Source organism: Eschrichtius robustus, chromosome 1, assembly GCF_028021215.1.
Source record: "Eschrichtius robustus isolate mEscRob2 chromosome 1, mEscRob2.pri, whole genome shotgun sequence".
Classification (NCBI taxonomy): domain Eukaryota; kingdom Metazoa; phylum Chordata; class Mammalia; order Artiodactyla; family Eschrichtiidae; genus Eschrichtius; species Eschrichtius robustus.
In genome coordinates, this window is record NC_090824.1 from 163,612,828 (window position 1) to 163,618,881 (window position 6,054).

Consider the following 6,054-nt stretch of genomic DNA (forward strand, 5'->3'; position numbering starts at 1 on the left):
TTCACCCGAAGTCGAATTTTTGCACGGTTGAATTACTCCAAACTGCCAGCAGGGCTGCTGCAGAGCTTTAAAGCTCATACCGTATCCTAAAAATGTGAGACCGGGTCTAGAAGATCGTGAACCAGGGTAATAAAGTGGGTAAGGTCTTTTCTGTTTGTCAATATGTCCAGAGCAATAACTAGGAACCATGGCGTTGATTAAGAAGACTCCTGGTTGGAGGATTTACCGCTATATCACCTGCCTCTGACAAGCTCACTAGTTCCCGTCTGTGCTCAGGTGTCCAGGTCCTACAGGGGAGGCCGAGTGCAGGTCAACAGGTTCTGGAGATTTGGGCATCTCTGTGGGAGCAGAGTCCCTGGAGGGCCTCTGACATACAGAGCAAATGGTGCTTGGAAATAAATGGAACACAGTTTCTCCCTCTTAAAATAATTTCCTTGTGTGTTTGATTTTAAAGTATTTTCCCACAACTTTCCAGAAACCCGTCAATTATAAAACAAAGCACAAGCTACACATAGTACAATTTTATCTAAGTAGACTTATAAAGTATGATTATGAAGTAATTAGTCTTTCTTTAAAAAAAAACATAAAAGAACTTATCTAAATAAGTATCTGTCAAAAGTAGTCATTTTGATGCACTGTGGACTTTATATGTTGTTGCCATTGTCGAAGACATCCTTTGGGTTTTCCTTTAAGAACTGTCTTCAAGCCACCTTAGAAAGCCTCGTGTCCGTGTATCTCTAGCACATAGAGATACACGTGAGGAAGGCTTGATAAACACCGACAGAAAAGACAGCTTGCTTATTGTCTAGCCTGATCACCTCCCTTATCCACGGGAGGTGACTCTGCCCAGTATCTCCTTTCCAAAAAGGGATTGACATCCCTTCAAAGGATGTCAATCTGCTGCCATCGAGGAGACTTTTCAAAAAGCCTATTTTGGGAGATGGTTTTTCCAGGTATCCCTGGGAGTTCCCTGGTGGTCCAGTGGTTAGGACTCCACGCTTCCACTGCAGGGGGCACGGGTTCAATCCCTGGTCGGGGAACTAAGATCCTGCAAGCTGTGCAGCATGGCCAAACAAACAACAGCAACAAAGGTATCCCAGAAATCTGAGCTTAGAGTTTTTTGTGTAGCCAGGAAATAAATCTGATATGGAATATTTTCAATAATTTCACCCTTTTCAATGAGAAAGTCTTCACTTAGGTGGAAATTCATCATACTAAAACCTAGTGCAGCTCTGCATTATAAAAATACTTTGGAAATACCAGATTTCCTTTTAGAAAATTTGCCATCATACTTTGGAATGATCCAGAAGATTCAAATATAATATCCATACAATTTCATCTCACATGTGTTTTTCCCCTTAGCAAAATAAGGGAAAGTTGAGCTGGAGATTGTAGATATTTCATATGTATTTTACCGTCCTTAGAGCAATGTGACATGTTAGTTGCTTTAAGTAACGTTTGCTGTTAGTACTCCTACGTGGAGTACTTAACAACAGTGAGTTAAGTGTGGGTTAGTAGTCACATGGAGATGTTTCCCAGTGAACCAAATGTAATATGATTTTTACAGTGTCCTAATTTTTTATTTGAAACTGTAGCCATCCATTGTCTTGCTCAAAAGTGTTTTGATTTACCTTTTTGCCTACCACTGTGCTCGGCATGAGCTAAGCTTTGGAGGCTCTAATTTTTAACTCAATTCAAACTCATAATTATGGCTTTAAAGTATCCGAACCAGACAAGCAGGGTGGCTTTTGGAAGCTATTTACTTGAAAATCCCTCAAGAAAAAAACAATAAAAGTTGTAACTGGGGATGCATAAAATTCACTTATTATAAAAGTTGCAATAGGTGACACAAATTATGCACTGCCAAATTTTTACCGAAGAAACTCATAGCAAAAATACCTGTCCTTATTCTCATTTACAGATAGCAAGAAACACTGGAGTTGGGTCTCAGGGCACTGATCCTGCTTAGCCAAAGCTGATGCAAAATATTAACCCATTAAATAAATGAATTCTAAGTGAATCCTGTGAGTGGAATGGTCAAAGGGAGAGACATTTTAATCAAATTTATCATGAGACTCTACGCCCCAGGGCGGAGACCTGTGTGAGACTGATGTCTCCAAAGCGTATAATAAGCCACATGGGACTTGCAGACACCACTGTCTGGTGAGCGTGACCCAGGCCTCCCAGCTGACTCAGCCCAGGGCAGGGGGCTCCCACTCGCCTGCTTGGATAACTTTGCACCACCCTCAGACAACATGACCTTCTCCCTTCACTTCTCAACACAGCTATAAGCAGTCCTCCAGTCAAGAACGCAGAGTGAATATTCTAGTAAGAGCCAAGTTTCCTGACATTTCTTGTGTGTCAGTCCCCTAACCACGTTATTGCAGGGGCTCATTTACCCATTTCAGCCACTTCATGAGGTGCTACTATAATTAGGCCCATTTTACAGAGGGGGAAACTGAACACGGAGCTGGGACTTGGGCCCTGATCTGTCTGACTCCCAACCGTGCAAACTGTTGGTAGCTACAGCGTATGTGGGGTCAGGCTGTGAAGTCAGTACGTAAGGGAATGATTGTGTATGGTCAAAGTTAGTCTGTGCACTCCCTTCCATAGCCCATTAGGGAAGGGCAGCCTCTCTCAGGCCTGTGAGGTGCTTGAACGCTGAAAGCCCATAGGACAAGGGCGCAGCCAGAGGAGGGTTGGAGGGGGGCCGGGCCTTCTAAAGCATGGAGCCCTGGCATCCACTTTTTAAAAATTGTGGTAAAATAAACATAACGTAAAATTTACTCTTTTAACCATTTTTAAGTGTGCAATTCAGGGGCATTAAGTACATTTGCACTTTTGTGCCACTATCACCATTATCCAACTCCAGAACTTTTTTATCATCCCAAACTGAAACTCTGTACCCATTAAACAGGAACTCCCCATGCCCGCCTCCCCCAGCCCCTGGCAACCACCATTCTGTTTTCTGTCTCTATGAACTGGCCTATTTTAGGTTCCCCATGTAAGTGGAATCATATATTTGTCCTTTTGGGTCTGGCTTAGTTCATGGCATCCATTTTGCCCAAGTCTAAGGGTGGCACTGGGCAGAGAAGATCTAAACCACTCATTGGCTGGTTACACTGAAATGAATCCAGAACAGCAGATGAGCTATAAAGGCAGGCTGCCGCAGGTGTGAGCGCTGTATCACAGGCCCTCGCTCTTCCTGCCTGGAGGAGGCCTACACCCCCTCATCCAGACCATGGCCACGGCCACCCGCCCTCTCACTCCGAATCCTTGAGGGACTCCCAGCTCAGCGCCTGGGCACAGCACGCAGGGCCAATGCTGACCGGCTACGGCCCATTTTCTCAGCTGCAGTTCCAGCTTCCTTTGCTCCTCAGCCTGGGGCTCTGCCTTTTCCCACTTCTGTCCTTTCCTTTGCTGTTTCCTCTGCCTGGAACACCCTACCCTCTCCTTGGCCTGAAGAAAAGATACAACCCAAGTATCACCTTCCCTGATCACACCTGGTCTCTAGCCAAGCGGAGGCGGATACTCAGCCCTCTGTGCTCCTAGAACGCACGACCCCTTTCCTCTATGGGTGTTCCCCCCAAATCCCCCACGAGTGGGGCTATATTTCTATATCTCTGTATCTTCTATCCCCGCATCCAGCATCCAGCATGGTGCTCGGCGCACAGCAATGCTCAGTAAATGCTAGTTGAGAGAATCAGAACCTATAGCGTCACCTCCTTCTCCCACGGCTGTGGGAACACCTGCTTCCCTCCCTAACCTCCAGTGACTCGACTCGTTCACAATAACCAGTCACAGAGATCACATGTGGGAGGGGCGATTCATGTTTCCTTCATTCATTCAACCTGTGCTGTGCTCTCTCTGTCTCCCTGTCTCAGCCGGCCAGTTTCTTTCTCACCTCTGCTTTTCTCCACAGGTGTCCCAGTCTCCGAGGCGTGGCCTCTTCCACAGACCCTTGTTCCTGCACCCCAGAAACCCAGCCCCGCCCACGCGGAGCCGACCTTGGCCCTGACTCCACTCTCCCTGGTGGACTGGAGTTCTGTGTTATGTAGTTCAAATTCTCTGAGAGAAGTTCAGATTGGCTCATCCTAGTGAAAGGATTTGGGTCCCTGAGTCACACGTCCCTCCCTGGGCCAAGCCGCTGTGGCCGGGCGGGGGTGGCTGACTCACACTTTCAGACGACCTGGAAGAGTGGGAGGCAGTTCCAGAGAAGGGCCTGGGCTGAGGCCCTAAAGACACAGCCTTTAAAAGTATCCCTTGCTCCCCTGGACACGCCTCAACATGCCTCCTCCTCTGGCCTGGTGACACCCTTCTCACCTTGACACATTCTGTTCTGGAACACATCCTTCTGAGCACACATATGCAAGAGCTGCTCCAAATCGAATTACTCACCTTCTCTACGTTGCTATTTGCAGGGTTTCTTGCTCGCTCCTCTTTCATCCTCTCTAAATAGCTGCTTGGTCTTTCTTGTATCCTTGAGCTTTTGTGAGGTCAAAACAGTTCCTGAACTTTCTCTGCTGTCCATGCTGCTGAGTCTTCTGTCCCGCTGCCAGAGTGGATCCTGTGCTGATGTCAACGTGAATCGCTGATTTTCTTTCGGTCCCTTAAGGGGTTCTCTGGGGCATCTTCCTAGAATTGCTGAGAGAACCCCAGGAGTTCCTCCCTGTAGAATATGTCCGTTCTCAAAGAAGCATTTTGGCAGTTGGAGGTGGGGGTTTGTGCTTGTCATAAAAATTGGGGGCACACCCAAGTCTGCGGTGACGGGGGCCACGTAGATGCAATGCAATTGTTGAGGCAGTCCTGCACGAGGGTCCTGCCGTGCATTCGTGGAGGGCGGTGATCCTCAGCCTGGTCCACAGACTTGCAGCGTGGGCATCACCCGGGAGCTTGTCTGAAGTGCAAATTCTCCAGCCCGACCCTCAAACTTGAGGTGGCTTTTTAATGTGGTGACTTGGCTGGGCGGAACAACATGCCCCAGAATTCACTCCCCTGTGTGTTTCTGGGTAGAGTGGGCCACGAGAGACGTTCCTGAGTGAGATGTGGTGGGTGGAAGGGAAGCCGCAGCCGTTCTGGTTTCACGCTCGGGCGATGGGGCAGGTGCGGCTGTGACTCACGGTCAGTGTGGATTATATGCCTGCAGCTGCTCCACCTTCCCATGATCTTCCTTAAGCTTCTCCCACCCCTAGGCCGGGGGCGTGTTTAGCTCAGTGATGAATCGTGCAGGTGACCTGCATCAAGACTGGAGACAGTGAGAGTTGACAGGTTCCAGCTGGTCCTTGCCGTCCCCTTCCTGCCTGCTCTGTGGGCCCCAAGCTCCAGCAGCAGATGGACGGGAAGACAGCAGCCTTAGAGACTGTGGGCCCAGCTCCCACAGGTACTGTGTGTGTGTGTGTGTCTGTGTGTGTGTGTGAAATAACTCCTATTGGTCTGCTTCTCTCACAACACCCTGGGTAACACTCCTAGTGATCAGAAACTCTGGGAACGGAGCCCAGCAGTTTGTGTTTTAACCAGTCCCCTAGGTGATTCTTATGCATATTGCAGTTTGAGAACCACTGATGTAGGTGAAAACCTTTTTACAATTATGTGTGCCTAGAACCTAACTTTTTTTTTTCTCTCTTTTTTAAAATTTTATTTTTTTTTTATACAGCAGGTTCTTATTAGTCATCAATTTTATACACATCAGTGTATACATGTCATTCCCAATCGCCCAATTCATCACACCACCACCACCACCCCCCGCCGCTTTCCCCGCTTGGTGTCCATACATTTGTTCTCTACATCTGTGTCTCAATTTCTGCCCTGCAAACCAGTTCATCTGTACCATTTTTCTGAACCTAACTTTTTACAAATACACAAGGAAAGTTTTGCACAGCTTTAATACACCTGAATTTCCCAGAAACTCAACTACTGCGTAAAACTGGAGAAAACAGTACTTTCTTTTGTTTAGAACTTTCCAAAGAGTTGTTCACCAATTCAGAAAAATCATGTCCTTGACTCTTGGGTGTTAGTCACAAATGCAGCACACCGGTCTGGGTGTATAAACATGGC